Source organism: Humulus lupulus, chromosome 9, assembly GCF_963169125.1.
Source record: "Humulus lupulus chromosome 9, drHumLupu1.1, whole genome shotgun sequence".
NCBI classification, from domain to species: Eukaryota; Viridiplantae; Streptophyta; class Magnoliopsida; order Rosales; family Cannabaceae; genus Humulus; species Humulus lupulus.
Genome location: NC_084801.1, coordinates 63,035,652 through 63,054,035, shown reverse-complemented (window position 1 = coordinate 63,054,035; position 18,384 = coordinate 63,035,652).

Below are 18,384 nucleotides of genomic sequence, written 5' to 3'. Positions count from 1 at the left end.
AGCAATTACGACACTCAACAAAGTTGACTGTCGTGGTTGGGTGTAAGGAAAGCCCAGTTTTGTAATAGTGAGAGTTATGAGATTTAGGTAGTTAGAGGTTGGGATATTTTTTCCTAGGTAGTTTGATGTTAGATTATTCCTCAATTATTTAATAAAAATATTAATAAGATAATTTAGAGATATTTTCTATAGGAGGTATGATTCTATTTTATTTAAATTTAAATTTGGATTATAGTTAGAATGAAATTAGGATTTTTGAGAGCTTATAAATAGATCCTATTCCTTCTCATTTTTTTCATTCACTCTTGCTCTTCTTGAGACCCTCACGCACACTTTCTCTCTCCCTATTGTTGTCGTGCATCACCATAGAAACACAAACCCTAAGGTCGAAATCATCGTCACGATCATCTCTTCATATCTTTGAAACCCTAGTACCCAAAGAGGCCACACGACCAAGGTTATCTTTCTTATTGTCAAAACCCTACAAGCAAGCATTTAAGGATCTAGGGTTTTTCTTCAATATCAAGGTTGAGGTATAGTTAAGTTTTGATTGTGTTTGAGATTTTGATCTATTATTTTATGTTTTAATAATTGTATTATGTTTATGGAATAGGTGACTAAGCGGGATTAGCATATTAAAGACTCAAGTATAGTTTCTTTGCACCATACTGAGGGTAAGGAAAATTAGGTAGTTTAGTCTATGACCTAGTTTATGTTTTGTATGACCTAACATTTCAAGTACAATAAAGGGATAAGTGTGGTTGGACCTAAGGTGTCCAATGATGTATGCCATACTTATGTTCGGTAGGCTCAATTGCTAAACTTGTATGACAGACCTAAGTTGATGTCCAGTAGGCTCGGTTGCCAAACATACATGGCGAACTTATGTCCGGGGCTTAATTGTCAACCCTGTATAAGCACTTATCTTTTTATTATATCTGTCTTATTATTATGACTCATGATTTATGATTATGACCTATGAACTATGGTTATTATTATGACCAATGACTTATGACTATTGTAACGACCCAAATTCGCTAATAAGGCTTAAGGGCCTTGATTAGTGTGCCTGGAGGGCATAATGGTAATTATGTGTGACTTTAATGAGTAAAATGCATGATTATGATTTAAACCATGTTATATGACTATTTGAATATTTGAGATGCATGACTATGTGTATTAGTATGCATGCAGGCCCTGATTAGGTTAGAAGGGCATAATCGTAATTTTGGCTATTATGGGCATAACTGTATTGATATATGTGATAATTGTCGAGACCACATTATTATGTGGATATATCTATGATCTGTGACTTGAGACGATCCTAGTGAGCAAAGTAGCGAAAAAGTCATGGCGGGGATTTATACCCCGCTCGGGGTGAGCCTGGGGGTATAAATGGGAATTTAGTGAGTATATTGGAGTCTATTTTGACATCGAGGAATATTATTGGTGATTAATTAGGTATCGTAAATTAAGCGGTAAATATTAGAGACACTCGAGGAGTTAGTGAGAATTGGGGTAAAATGATTAGAATACCCTTAAGTGGATTAAAGGGTTAGAAATAAAAGGGAGGGCATTAAGGTAATTTGGTTTTTTTAAAAGATGGGTATTACTAAAGATTTATGTTAGTGGAAGTTGTAGAAAATTATAGAAGTCTGAAAGAGAGAAAAGAAGGAAAAGAAAGAAAAGAGGAAGGGAGAAAACAGAGAGTTTCCTAAGGTCGGTTTATGCTTTCTTCATCAGTTTCTTGAGTATTTTTGGGGCAAAGCTCAAGGAGGAGCTAAGTTAGGTTGAGCATCAAGAATCCTAAGCTAGGCTCGGAGAATTGGCAGAGGTTTAGCAAGAACACCCTAACACTTGAGGTAAGACTTTGTAGCTTCTTCACTTTCTGGTTTTAGTTTTTGACCTATGGTGTATAAGCTGGACTTGGTGGGAACTTTAGGGAATTCAAGCCAAAGTTTGAGGAAAATCAAGCTAAGGAGGTGTAGAGGTTGTCTTGAAATCGAAATCCCATTAAAGGTATGAATTCTAAGCTTCTAACTTTGATGTCTAACTGGTTTCTGCTGAGTTTTGAAGTCTAGAAGTAGCTATGGTGAATTTTGAGATTAGGGATGCATGTGGTTGGGTTTTGAGTATTTGGGGTGCTTGGGATGAGTGGAGTATGTTCGTAAGGTTGTTTTTGAGTTTGGTGAAGGTTTGGAGAGGTTTTGGTTGAGTTTGGTTCGAGGAAATCGCAGGAAGGGAAATCTGGAAGTTGCCTGTCTGTGACTAGCGCTACAGGGCTAGCCTTTGGGCGCTGTAGCGCTAGGCCAAGCTTCCTGGGGGATTTTTCTTCTGTTTGTAGCGCTGTAGCGCTGCCCTGTTTTCAGAAGGGGATTTTAGGGTTGTTTTCAAGAGTTTTTGACCAAGGGTTTGGGGTTTTATTCCACAACCTTGTTTGGTGGAACTAGGACTTCCCGGGGGCTCGGGATTGGCCCCGAGGCTAGGTTTTGGTTTTGAGGTTTGATGATGACTTTGGCCTATGGTTGTGTTTAGGTGAGCACTAGGGCTCGAGAGGGATCGTGCTCAAGGAGTCGAGTGATCAAAGCTAGCGAATTGAAAGGTAAGAAAACTGCACCCGATTATATGCTTGTGATGGGACTAAGTGCTCTCGACATTTGTATTATGTCAATGATGGTATTATGCCATGGGACATGTGATAGCGGCCTAAGGGTGCCATACACAATACTTGCTCACAGGGCGCGGCTTGGCCACTAGTAGCCGAGGACAGCTTAATATTCACTGAGCTTGGTTTAAGCGGGCCGGAGTCAGTGGGATAACGGTGGGAGCAGCTTGAGGGCGCTAGCCCTAGTTATCATTTGTGAACTGATATATGATATGGGTTGATATGTTTAGTATGTGGAATACTTGAATATACTGAATGTTTATATGATTGAGAATATGTGATGTAATATGAGATATTGATTTGTCTGTTGATTGCTTATGCTCTGTTGTTAAGTTTTCTTGCTGGGCCTTGGCTCACAGGTGCTACGTGGTGCAAGTAAAGGCAAAGGCAAGCTGGACCAACCCTGAGATGGAGAGCTGCGGGGTTGAATGTACATAGCTAGCTGTTCGATCGCCATGGTCGAGGAGTGGATTAGGACAGGGATTGCCTAACTGTCTATTTTTCCTTAATATGGCCTGTTACTGTATCTAAACCTTTTGACTTTTGTAAACGGTCTTCAAACTTAATGTTTTTGGGATCCCGTTGTTACAGGGAATGTTTCTTAATGAAAAGGTGGCTTTTGAGACCCAAAACGTTTTAACCCTAGTTCCTTTATAGTTTCAATAGCACGTTTTTAATTAAATGACTTGAATAGTAAGTCTAGCACTTTATAAACACACAGTGTAATGGTGTTGGCTATCCAGGGCGTTACAACTATGGACTATGATTTAGATTATGATTTATGATTATGACTTAAGTTATGTTATGACCTACGGTTTTATGATGTTGTATGATTAGTATAAATAAGTTCTCTTATGACTCTTGTGAAATTTATGATATGTTTGATTATATGATTATATAACTGACTCTTATTTGTTTTTTGGGTTGTCTTGATTTGTTATTTTTGTGTTTATGACTACTGTTATGATTGTAGGATAAAATTTATGATCTAGATCTGTGTGTGATCTTTGGTATGACAGTGATATAGGATAGATTATGACATTAGTTTCGAATATAGTATTTGTAACGCCCTACTTCCTTAGAGCCGTTACAAAGTGAGTTTTAAAACGAAAAAGGTGCAATGAACTCGCTAACCGAGGTTTTTTTAAAACAAAAGTGTGACTAAGCAAAAGTTAAGGCTGTAATCTTTGAAAATGCGTTGTTTCATTGAAAACTTCTAGTATTAAACATTTGGGATCCCAAAATAAGGTTTGAAAACTAGTTACGACTTAAAATAAGTTTACAGTCGATTAATTATTAAAATCACAGATTATTACAGCCATTTCTCAAATAATCCCCCAACCAAAGCAGTCGGGCAGGCCAAACATGTACGCGTCGCTTCACGCTCTGCGTACTCATGGCTGGTTGACTCAATCTTTGCCCTTACCTGCAACACAGAGCACCCGTGAGCCGAAGCCCATCAAGAAAACTCATACAGTATATAACATATGCGAATTATATAGTTAACATATCAGATTATCCACAGATAAACAAGTATTCCATCAAACTAAACAAACACGGCCATGCCGTCCCAGAGGCATTACCAGAGCCTGGGGCCTCGGTCCTCACCGTAAGGATATCACATGTATCCATTGGGGTCCCACCCTGACTACAAGCACTTCACGTGCTTGGTGTTACTTCCGGCCCCACTGCCGTTCTCGGCTCCATTGCCGTTCTCGGCTCCTTTGCCGTTCTCGGCTCCTTGCCATTTCATTCCACTATAATCACAAATAGTCTAACTCAAATAATATTCAAACATATATCAATTCAATTAAGTCTGCACCCTAACATGTAATGCAATATAGGGTCGTGCCCTGCAATCATCTCAGCATGCAATATAGGGCCGTGCCCTGCAATCACATTATGGGCCCATGCCTTGTCCTACGGGTGCTATAGTTTTCTTACCTGCCAAATTGATAGCTTTCATCACTTGACTCCTTGAGCACGATCCCAATTGAGCCCTAGCGCACACCTAAACACAGCCATAGGTCAAGGTCATCACCGAACCTCAAGTCCGAAAACCTAGCCTCGGGACCAATCCCGAGCCCCCCGGGAAGTCCTAGATCCACAAAACAAGATGGTGGAATCGAACGCCGAACCCTAGGTCAAAATCCCTCAAAAATAACCCAAAAACCCCTTTCTGGGAACAAGGTAGTGCACAACGCTCAAAATAGGGCGCTCTAGCGCTACAAGCAGAACCGCACCACCCAGAAACAGGGCCTAGCGCTACAGCGCCCAAAGACTAGCGCTGTAGCGCTAGTTGCAGGCAGGCAACTCCCAAATTCTTTTTCTGCGATTTCTTTGAGCCAATCTCAACCCCAACTTCCCCAAATCTTTACCAAACTCAAAATCAAGCTTATAAACACTCTCCACTCATCCCAAGCATCCCCAAATCTCAAAACCCAAGCTCATGCATCCCAAATCTCAAGATTCACCATAGATGAACCCTAAACCCAGAAATTCAGTCAAACATCAAGTTAAAGGCTTAGAATTCATACCATTGATGCAATTTCGACTTTGATTCAACTCCTAGACCTCCTTAGCTTGCCCAAAAATTCCCCTAAGATTCCGATCAATCCAGCTTAGATACACACCCCAAACCAGTAAAAACCCAAAACTGAAAACTCTAAAAACTTACCTCAAACATTGATGTGATCATGCTAATCCCTTGCCAAATCTTCAAGCCTAGCTTAGGATCCTTGATGCTCAGCCTATCCTAGCTCTCCTCTGAGCTTTGCCCCAAGAAATTTGAAGAGAAATGGTGCTAGAGTCCTCAAACCGCCCCTTTTGGAAAACCCTCTGTTTTTCTCTCTTTTTTTTTTTTTTCTTCCTTTTTCTTTCTTTTCCTTCCGATTTCTCACACTCTCTAACAATCCCACTCACTATATAAAGCCTCATTTAATCTATCTCTAAGAAGTCTAATGACCAAAATGCCCTCCCTATAAACTCCAAACTCTTTTTGTCCACATAGGGCCATTTTAGTCATTTTACCCAATTCCCGCTAACTCCTCAAGTGTCTCTAATATTTTCCCGCTTGCTTCCCAATACCTGCTAAATCACCAAATATATATACCTCATTATCAAAATTAACCTCAACATATTCTCTAAACTTCCTGTTTATACCCCCAGGCTTGCCCCGAGCCGGGTATAAATTCCCGCCATGACTTTTCCGCTAAACCGCTCTCTGGGACCGTCTCGAGTCACAAATCACAGATACATCCACATACCACTGTGGTCTCAACAATCATCTCATATCAATACAGTTCTGCCCAAAATGGCCAAAATTACTATCATGCCCTTCTAACACAATCAGGGCCTACATGCATACTAATACACATAGTTATGCATCTCAAATATTCAAATAGTCGTATAACATGTTTTAAATCATAATCATGCATTTTACTCATTAAAGTCACACAAAATTACCATCATGCCCTCCTGGCACACTAATCAAGGCCCTTAAGCCTTAACAGCGAATTTGGGTCGTTACAGTATTGCATGTGAAATAATTTGTTATAAGTTTATGATTGATTTCTATATGAATTGCTGTGTATTTTCCTTATTGGGCTTAGAAACTCATTCCTTTCTTTTATTTTTGCAAAATAAGTTAACCTTAGATGACCGATGGCGAGCGGATTCCCAATATCAAGACTGGTGTGAATATGTGGGGGTCGTATAGTTGCGTGTTATTTTCTTGGGAAATTATGAACTTTATGATTTAATGTTGCCTAGTTTTAATTTTATTTTATTGTAAAGACTATTATTTATTTTTCTTAAACCCGAGTTATGTTTATTTTAAATTATAAATAAAGAAGACAACACTTTTTACGATTTATTACGTTTATTTTTCAACGTCTTTATTTTCTACAATTAAAGCTAGAATTTAGGGTGTTACACTTTTAATTCCTTATTTCTCATGTGGCAAGCTTTTAATGCACTACCATGGTGAATCACACATTTTTAGACACGTGTATAAGTTTCGACCCTAGTTTTTCTACATGACAATGTTCTTTGTAATCACAGTGAATCTCCTACAAATTTTCAAGAAAAATTGAATAATTTAGAATTCTGAAACATGGTTTTGAATAACTTAGAATTCTGAAATAGGGTTTAAAATTTCATTATCATCACACGTGCAAATATTATTTTAGAACCTATTCTCTGCACCCTAAATTATTAAAATTTTATTGAAAATTTGCAAGAGGTTCGATGTGATTATAAAAACCCCATTATGAAAAAAAAAACTAGGGTACATGTGTGTAAAAATATACGATTCACCATGATAATGCACAAAAATGTGCACCATTGTCGTCGTGCCCATATAAGTAATGTATTTATATGTCATTTTACATTAATGTTGTTTTTATTGGGGAAAAATGAAATGAACCTATGTTAAATTATATTTTAAATAAATAAATACTATTGAATTTTTAAAAATAAAATAAATTTATTGTACAATATTGTATATTTACATAAAATGATATTATTTATATTTAGATATTATCAATAAATTTATTTTATTAGAGTAAAATAACATTATATATTTGCATAAAATGGTGTTATTTATTTATAGTATTATAGCAAAATAGAAGAATGTTAGTTAACTTTATATTTATAACTAAAATATCATCTATTAAAAAAAACTAAAAATCATAAAATAAATTTTGATCTTTATTTCTCCATCTTAAATTTTTTTAATATACTTTAGTTTCAGTTAATTTAAAATAATTTTTTTACATAACTTAGAAATGTTATTTTTTTTTATCTATTTTGAACAAGTAAAGAAATTTTATTAAATAATAAATAATATTTATTTATGTAAATAATATTTAAGATCATTAACATTTCTCATATGTACATGTGGCATTTAACGATTATTAAACAGAAAATTTATTTAGGGATTGATTTGAAATAAAATTATCTTTTGGATATGATTTATTTTTGTTAATTTTTTTAAAAGTATTTACAGAAATTTAATGAATGATTATTTTTATCTATTATTATTTAAATAACAATTTTTAATTGTAAAAAAATAATTCAAAGTTTTTAAAATATTATATTATATTGTTATATATTAAATCTAAATATTATTTGAATTTATTATATTATGAATATTTTAGAAAAATATAATTGATGTAGGGACATTTTTGTCAAATTTTCACTTATTATATTCCATTTCCACACCAGGCCAAACAACATAATTCAAATTCCAATGTTCATTCCAACAAACCAAACATCATAATTAATTCCCATTACCATTCTTACTCCAATCAATTACCATTCCAATTTCATTTTAAACTAAACACCATCTAAGAGTACATTAAAGTAAGGTTGGGGATGCGAGAATTAAGTATGGAAGTGGTATTAAGATGTGCTCTAGAGTATTGCACTTTGTCTTGTCATCTTGACATGGTCTGACTGTTTGTGTTATTGTTTTGGTTGTTGTTAGTTATGGCTTCGAGTAGTAGGTTTATTAATAAACTACAAGAAATATATGCACAAGTCTCATTGGAGGAAGAGGATAATGGTGGATTGATATATGAAGAGGAGGAGGTGGTTGATGAAGGAATTTATGTGTGATGGTTTTTAATAGGAAGGCTTTTGATGGAGCGTACTGTTGATTTTGATGCTATGCAACATCGAATGGCTACGTTGTGGCGTTTGGACAAAGGGATGTATGTCAAAGAATTGGATTAGAATTTGTTCATTTTCCAATTCTACCACGAGGTGAATATCAAGGGAGTTATTGATGGGAGTCCTTGGACATTTAATAGGGATCATCTGATTATTGCTAGGCTAAGGGATGGTGATAATCCCAAAAATATGCTATTGAATTCTTTAGATATGTGGGTTCAATTAAATGATGTTCAACTAGGGTTTATGTCAGAAAGAATGGTTCATGATGTGGGGAATTATATTGGAAAGTTTGTATCTTCAGATGGTAATAACTTTGCTGGTGCGTGGCGGGAATATCTGAGGGTACGTGTGACTATCGATGTTGAAAAACCATTGAAGATGAGGATGAAGATTAGTAGAAGGGAGGGGGCCTAGTTTTAGATTAACTTCAAGTATGAAATGCTCCAACCTTTTGTTTTATTTGTGGCATCATGGGACATTCTGAGAAATTATGTCATAAATTATTTGATTAACTTGAAGATCACATTGTGAAAATGTATGGAGTATGGATATGTGCGCCGAGATGTAAACAACATACAATCGGGTCAAGGTGGCTTCACGGTGGCTTAGCGGTAGTACCGTTTCCTGAAGAAATAGTCAATGCACCTGGCCATGATTCAGATATCCAATGAAAGAAAAACAAGGAATTCCTTCCAGAATGGGGAGTAATGTAGAGAGATTGCAGCTGGTTAGTGTTGATGGCCAATCTAAGAGAGAAATTTGTGGTGATGGGAATATGTCTTTATTACTACAGGTTGGTAACAATGGAAGGGGTAAGTCAACTACTTCAGTTTTGGTAGAAGCTTATAGTAATTAAAAAAAAGACATTTTAGTGATTATGGATCCTAAACGTCGACGTTTGGAGGAGAGTAGTGTAGATGGGCTCTTGTGCCAAACAAATGATGAGATGGAGTTAAATGTTATGGATGGTCCAAAAAACTTGAAGCGGGTGGGCTTTGATATCCAGGCCCACCAAGTAATATGAGTACTTTAAGTTGGAATTGTCATGGGCTTGGGAACCCACGGGCCATTCAATTCTTAAAAGACGTAGTTATACTAAAGAAGCCCAATTTCCTATTTCTTTGTGAAACGATTTGTATGAAGGACAGGGTGGAGAGTGTTCATAAAAAATTAGGGTTTGAGGGAGGGTTTGTTGTCGATGTTGAGGGCCAAAGTGGGAGCTTGTCGTTACTTTGAAGATAGAAGGAAGATGTAGAGCTGCTTAATTTCTCCTCTAATCATATTGATGTGGTTACTCGTGTGGATAGGATGAAAGAGTGGAGGTTGACAGAATTATATGGAGAATCAAATAGATCAAGACAAAGGAAAATGTGGGAGCTGATTCATTCTCGTAATGGGGATTCTATCTTGCCTTGGTGTATTGTGGGGGATATGAACAATGTTGTTTCTCAGGAAAATAAAAGGGACGATCAACCTTACCCAAATTGGTTGCTAATTGGTTTAAACCAGCTGCTTACTGATCGTGGCTTGATTGATATGGGTTTAATAGGCTATCCTTTCACTTGGGAAAAAGGGAAGGATTCAGATAGCTGGGTTGAAGTTAGATTGGACAGAGCTTTAATTTTGCAGAGCTGGTTAGATCATTTTTATTCAGCAAACTTATCAATTTAGAGTTTTCTTCATCTGTGCATTGCCCAATTTTTTTAGACCCAAGTAATGCTTAAGTGTTTTGTAGAGCCCGCAAATTTAGATTTGAAAATGCGTGGTTATGAGAACCTCTATGTTTTCATGAAGTATAGAGTAGTTGGGAAGAATATAGAGGGAGGTGTTTTGTTAAAAAGTTGGAGCATTGTAGTGAGGCCTTGGATGTTTGGGGGGAAAAATACACTGAAAATTTTAAGGAGATAATTAATGCTTTCAAGAAAGAGATTCAAAAATTGAAGAGAAAAAAGGACCCTACGGCGATTACTAGATTTGCTAAAGAGCATAATAAATTGTTCGAGATTTTGGCTCAAAGGGAAGTTTGTAGCCCTGGATAGCCAAGACCGTTACACTGTGTGTTTATAAAGGTTCAAGACATACTAATCAAGTCATTTAGTTAAAAACGTGTTACTGAAACTATAATTGAACTAAGGTCAAAAGATTTTGGTTGCAAAAGTTACATCTCACATAATTTAACATTTTGTACATGGGATCCCAAAGAAATAGAGTTTAAAAGATAATTTACAAAAAATTCCCGGTTGTAAACATGTATTGGCCACTCTAATGACAAAATAGACATTTAGGCTTCGCCCGTCCTGTATCACTCCTTGGCCGTGGCGGCCGATCAGCTGACTATGTACATTCAGCCCCCGAAGCTCTCCCACTCAGGACTCGTCCGCCTTGCTCTTTCCTTTACCTGCACCACATAGCACCTGTGAGCCAAGGCCCAACAAGAAACTAGATAGCAGAGCATAATCATCAATCAAACAACTCATAAAGCATAGTCATATATTCAACAATCCATAATATTTACATAATTAGGCATTGAGCATACCAAGTTCATCAAATTAACATTAATAACCAATTCATATATTAACCAGGGTTGACGCCCTTAGGTCGCATCTCCTATTTATCCCATTGACTCTGGCCCAGTTAAACCGAGCTCAGTGAATATTAAGCTGTCCTCAGCAACCAGTGGCCAAGCCGCGCCCTGTGCGCAAATATTGATTACGGCACTCTTAGGCCGTTTATTACATGTCCCATGGCATAATACCATCTCATGACATCACATATAATTATAGGGAGTTCTTAGTCCCAACATTAACACATAACCGTCTTACCTTTAGATTCTGATAGCTTGATTAGTGAAACCGACCCTCAAGCATGATCCCGTTCGAGCCCTAGCGTACACCTAGTCACAGCCATGAATTAGAACCATCACTAAATTTCAACTCCATAACCTAACCTCAGGACCAATCCCGAGCCCTCGGGAAGCCCTAATTCCACCAAACGGGGTGGTGGAATCAAACCCCGAGGCCCCAGGCAAAAACCCTAAGAAATAACCCAAAAACCCACTTCCGGAAATAGGGTAGCGCTACAACGCTACAGACAGAAGCAAAAACACCCAGATCAGCCAAGCCTAGCACTGTAGTGCCCAAAGGCTAGCGCTACAGCGCTAGTTACAACACTTTCAGCAATCTAGTTTTTTTCCTTTGATTTTCCCGAGCCAAACCTCTATCCCTCCAAACCTTAACCATACACCAATTTTAGCCCACCATCATCTACATCTCACCACACATGACCCAACAACCTCAATTCTAACCACATGCATCATCAAACAAAGAAAACAAGAATTGAAATCATAATTCAAGAACTCAAACAAAAACTCAGAAATTCAAAACCTCAAAGCCAAAAATGGTTACCTTGTATGGGGAGTTTCGACCCTGGGTTATCCTCCAAGCCTCTCCAGCCTTTAACTCCTGAATTCCCAAAACTGAACTCCCTTAACTTCCATCAAAAACCAAGTTTCAGAAATAAATCCTAACATAGTTTAGAAACTCAACAAAACCTTGAAACTTCCCTCACTTAAGCTTAATTCCAGTAGAACCTCCTTGCTTTACCAAGGACCCAAATGCTAAGCTTCAGTCTAATCCTCCTCTAAACCACAGCTCCAAAAGCCCTCAAGAAATAGAGCAAGGAGAAGGAACCGAGTGAGAGAAAAAGGAGGTTAACTTAGGAGTTCTGTTTTTCCTTCCTTTTTTCCTTCTGTCTCTTTCCCTTTTTCTTTCAGCTTCTATCAATTTCTAAACTGCCCACTAAGTCACAAAGGAAAAATATCACTTATCCCTTTAAAGTCAAATGACCATATTGCCCTCCCAATTATAACTAAACCTTTAACTCATTCTAAGTGCATTTTGGTCATTGCTCCCAATTCCCGCTAATTCCTCAAGTGTCCCTAATAATTACCGCTTGCATCCCGACACCTAACTACTCACCAATTATATTCCTAAATATCAAATAGTCTCCAATAGATTTCTCAAATTCCCAAAAATACCCCCGAGCTGGGTATAAATCCCCGTCGAGACTTTTCCGCTAAACATCTCACTAGGATCGCCTCGAGCCAAAAGCTACAAATATATCCACATAATAATGTGGTCTCAATAATTTATCACAAATATTTAAATTTATGCCCTCTACGGGCCAAAATTATGAATATACCCTTTATAACCTAATCAGGGCTTACAGGCATACTAATACTCATAATCATGCATCTCATATATCCAAATAGTCATATAAGCATGCTTATCACATAATCATGTATTTAATCAATTAAATCACACATAATCCAGTTATGCCCTCTCGACACACTAATCAAGGCCCTAAATCCTTATTAATAATTTTGGCTCGTTACAAAGTTTTTTGGAGGCAGCGATCGAAACAATTATGGCTGCAAAAAGGTGACAAAAATGACATGTATTTTCATGCATCTGCTACAGCCAAAAAAAGTAAAATTAGATTCATAAGCTCCTTCGTGAAGATGGTAGTTGGGGGAGTGGGATAATGGTCTACCTAAAGTTATGAAGGATTATTTTCAGACTTTGTTTCAAGCCTCGCATACAAAATTGGGGGAGTTTATAGAATGTATCTGTTCTTTGATTACAGAAGGGCAGAATGTTAGTTTGATATGTCCTCTGGATGAAGATGAGGTTAAGAATGCTCTATTTCAGATGCATCCTGACAAAGCTCCTGGACCGGATGGTATGACACTGGTTTTATATCAGAAGTATTGGAAGATTGTGGGAAAAGATAGGGGTGTACAGGATTTGGTTTGGTGCGGTTTAGAAGAATTTTGAAACCAAATCATTCATGCGGTTTTGTCAAAATGAAAAACCAAACCAAACCATTAAAAATAAAAATAAAAACTAAACCATAAATAAACAATTTGGAGCGGTTTGGTTCGTTTATAACCATATAACCAAAATATTAAAATTTTACACTTTTTCTATTATAAAATAATTAACTCAATAATTATATTTAATAATAATAATTTTAGCTTTACATATACCGTAAAAAGTCTACAAGAAGCTCAATATCGTTGTTGCTAGAAGTGTAAACATTTTGAATCATTTTATAGAAAAGGGAAAGATAATTTTTTTTTCTAAAGAATGTGGGAATTTACAATTCTCTTTTTCAGTTTTGGAAACATGTGCATGTATTAAATACTACTGAAAATATATTCTTTACAATTAAATTACTTGGCTTGGATGGTTGGATAGTGTGGATACTAAAAATTCCACACTGGTGAAAGACCCACATCTCGTGTCTAAGGTCCCTTGAAGGCCCAATACGCACATGTGCATACACCCCTGGATGCGTGTTGGGAAGCCTCGCTAGGAAAAGCCCCGCAGGACACATGCTACCTCGTCTCGCCAAGCGGTAGCACCTCGCGACCCCCCATCAGCTAGCGCCTAGGTCTCGCACCTCGTGCGCCAAGCAGTCACACCTCGCGAGATCCTCGTCTCGCGCCAAGTAGTCATACCTCGTGAGACCCTCATCTCGCACCTCGCGCGCCAAGCAGATCTACCCCTATGAGACCCCCATCTCGCACCTAACGCGCCAAGCAGATACACTCCTGCGATACCCTTGTCTTGCACCTCGCGCGCCAAGAAGCTGCACCTCGCAAGACCCTCGTCTCGCACCTATTTTTCACATTTTTAACTACATACTTTGTTAGTTCATAACTTGAAATTTACTTACCCAATTATTACCAAAATTTCCTAATTCCATTTTTGGTATGATTTTTAGGTCTTTGTAAAATGTTAGGTCAAAAGGAGCATTTTTTATTAGTGAAATTATTTTCCAACAATGAGGTAAAAATGTCCTTATTTTCAAGTCCTTATTTTTTTTTCAAAACTTTGATACTTAATAACTTTCAAACCGTTTAGTATTTTCTTACAAAATTTTACAGTGGAATACTACGTTATGCCAATAATATTTCCACCAAATTTAGAAAAAAATGGGTTCATTTGCCCTATACAGTGGCTGTCCAAACTTGGTTCCAAAATTAAGAATACGAAAAAACAGTTTTTTACCTAAACTTAAAATAGCATAACTCACTCATTTTTAAACATATTTGAGTGTTTAAAAAGCTCAATTTTATGTACTTAATCTCAAAAATATCACATTACAATTAAATTTTACAAAATAATTATACAGTGGATGCTTGACCCATTGGAAGTCACATCTCAAAACATGTATTTTGTTTTAGGGTTTCCAACAAAACCCTAGGGGATTTTGGTTCCTATTTTCAAAAATCAACACACAAGCATCATAAAAATTATAAAGCAACTACCATAACCTTATTACATCACCAATAAGAAACTTAAAGCATTAACTATACAAAATAATGCTTAAAAATAATAACTATACAATAACAACCATAGAAAGTAAACTTTGTACCCCTTGTTGTTCTTGCTTAAGGTTTGGATCTTTCTATTAGCCTTGGCTCCTTCAAAACCCTTTCAAAACCGTAACCAACTCCCCCCAAAAATATAGATAATTAGCTAATGAAAAATCTATGGTTAAAACTTTACAAAAGTCTAGTTTATGGAAACTTTACCTTAGGGAAAACCCTTTCTAGACCAGGGCTTAAATGCTTCCAAGCCTCCTTAGTGTTCTTGAGGTTGAAGATGGATAGAAAACTTGAGAGAGTTTTCAAAAAGATGATAGTGAAAGAGAGTGGTCGATTTTTTTTTTTTTTTGGGGGGGGTGGGGGGGGAGAGGGTTAGAAGAATTTATACAACTCTAAAATTATATCCTAAAACACTCAAGTGTTTTACTACCCACTTGACATTGTCCTTAATATTTAAAATAAGATTAAACTCAATTAAAATTTTGTCATCCCCATTTAATTCTTCACATGGCCGGCCACAACATATATTATATTTGTGATCATTTTTTTTATAAAGGTTAATAAATATTTCCCAAGAAGAAAAATCCAATTTGACTTCCTATAACCTTTTCACTCTTATTAACTTTTAAATACAAAACTTAACATTAAATAATTAAATTAAATGTCTCTTACATTTAATTAATTAATCACACAATATAATTTAACCTAAGGTCCATTCATGGATTAAAATTCCCCATTTCGGTAAAATTAAGCATTTAACACAAAATCCCCTAAAATTTCCATTTTCCCTTAGATTTATTATTTTTGACCAAAATTTAATTTTTATGAATGTATTTTATGCCCAAAATATATTTTCCATAGTTTTTCATTTTATTTTCCGAGATTTTTACCCGATCAAGGTTTTTGTGTCGGTCCTAGATCGAAAGTCTTATCTTGGATTTTAAATCACAAAATTCATAACTTGGCTAGCAATAACTCATGGAAATAAATTCCAAACAAAATATAATATTTTTTAAAATAAAATTCTTATCTCGGGGAAAAAAATCCCGACCCGAGTCGTTTAAAGGTACCCAAAACACAGAACATTACAATACCTACAATTTATAGAGGTTTCGTCCTCGAAACTTAAAACAAATGAGGATACAACTCTCTCATCTTGTCTTTTGTTTCCTAGGTTGCCTATTCAATGCCATGGTTACACCACTGCACCTTTACCAATGACACCGCCTTGTTCCTCAACACTTTTTCCTTTCTGTCTAGAATCATCACCGGTTTTTTCCTCATAGACGAGTTGAGGATCAATACTCAGCTGCTCATAACTGAGTACATGCAGGGGATCGCGCATGTATTTTCTCAACAAGGATACATGAAACACATCATGCACCTTATACAAGGCGGGCGGAAAAGCTAAACGATAAGCTACTTCCACGATCCTTTCTATGATTTCGAAAGGTCCAACGAACCTTGAACTAAGCTTTCCTTTCTTCCTGAACCGCATAGCCCCTAGTAGCAGAGCTACCTTAAGCAGCACATTATCGCCAACCTCAAACACCAGGGGTCTCCTGCGTTGGTCGACATATTTGTGTTGTCGATCAACCGAAGTTTTCAAGCATTGCCTTATCTGTCGGATGTCCTCGGTAATCTGATCATCCTCATACGATCCAAGAAACTTTCTTTCACCAGCCTCGTGCCAATGAATAGGTGATTGGGATTTCCTTTTGTATAAAGCCTCATACGGAGCCATCTTGATTGAATCATGATAGTTGTTGTTGTAAGCGAACTCTATCAGTGGAAGCTTCTCATTCCAGGACCCTTGAAATTCGAGCACGTAGGCTCTTAGCATATATTCTAGGGTCTGAATTGTTCGTTCACTTTGACCATCTGTTTACGAGTGGAAAGAAGTGCTGAAATTCAGTTTAGTACCCAACCTCGTTTGGATTCTATTCTAGATTGTTGAGGTAAAACGTCCATCACAATCTAATACGATGGAGTTGGGCACACCATGTAGTCTCATTATTTCTGCAATGTAAATATCTGCTAACTTATGTGCCCCATAAGTTACTTTGATCGGCAAGAAATGAGCAGACTTAGTTAGCCTATCTATGATAACCCAAATGGCATCGTTCCCCTTGGGAGTGGTTGGTAAACCTGTGACAAAGTCCATAGTGATCATCGCCCACTTCCATTCCAGAATTTCTAAGGGCTGTAACAATCCGGCTGGCCGTTGATGCTCGCTCTTTGTCTACTGACAAGTCAAGCAGTGTGCCACATATCCTGCCGTCTCCTTTTTCATCCCAGGCCACCAAAAGTACTTCTTCAAGTCTTGGTACATTTTAGTGGTACCCGGATGCATGGCATATGGAGCATTATGTCCCTTGAAAAAGATCTGCTTCTTGATCTCTTCATCTTTCGAAACACAAATTCTGCCCTTAAACCCCAATACTCCATCTTCGGAGATATGGAATCCTGGTCGCCCCTCATTTCTCACTTCGTACATCAATCCTTGAACCCAAGGATTGACTAATTTCCCGCCCTTTATAGCTTCCATAATGGTAGGCTCGATAGAGAGGTTAGCCAATTGACCAACTACTATCTCTAAACCCAAGGTAGCAAGGTCGGCTTGTAACTGCGAAAAAATCTATTTCACTGTCATTACATAAGCACTTGGCTATCGACTCAATGCACCTGCCACCTTGTTTGCTTTTCCTGGGTGGTACAGAATGTCGCAGTCGTAGTAGTTGAATAGCTCCAACCATCAACGCTATCTTATATTCAATTCCTTATGAGTGAAGAAATACTTCAGGCTTTTGTGATAAGTGTAGATGGCGCAGTGTATTCTGTACAGGTAGTGCCTCCATATTTTTAGTGCAAAAACCACTGCTGCGAGCTCCAGGTCATGAGTGGGATAGTTTTTCTCGTAATTCTTTAGTTGTCGAGAAGCATAAGAAATCACTTTGCCGTTCTGCATCAGCACTGCTCCCAACCCTCGGCCTGAGGCATCGCTATAAATAGTATATCCCTCTGTGCCATTAGGGTATGTCAACACTGGGGTAGTCGTCAATCCTGTTTTCACCTCCTGAAAACTCTTTTCACACTTTTAAGTCCATTCATATTTGATGTTTTTGCGAGTGAGGGCATTCATTGGTGCAACTATTTTGGATAATCCTTCCACAAATCGCCGGTAATATCCCGCTAACCCAAGAAAACTTCTAACCTTATGAGCATTTTTCGGAGGTTTCCACTACTTAACAACTTCTATTTTGGCGAGATCAACTGAAATTCCGTCTTCCGATGCTATGTGCCCCAGAAAACTTACTTTCCCTAGCAAGAATTCGCACTTCAAAAACTTAGTGTAAAGTTTTTCGTCTCGCAGACGCTGGAGGACCAGTTCTAGATGCGTTGCATGCTCTTCCTAGATTTTTTAGTATACTAGAATATCATCAATGAACACAATGACAAACTTATCCAAATACTTACGAAATACATGATTCATTAGATCCATGAAAGCCGTAGGCACATTGGTTAGTCCAAAGGACATCACTAAGAACTCGTAGTGACCGTAGCGTGTTCTAAAGGTCGTCTTTGGTATATCCGTCTCCTTAACCTTGAGTTGATGATAGCCTGATCGCAGGTCTATTTTGGAAAATAC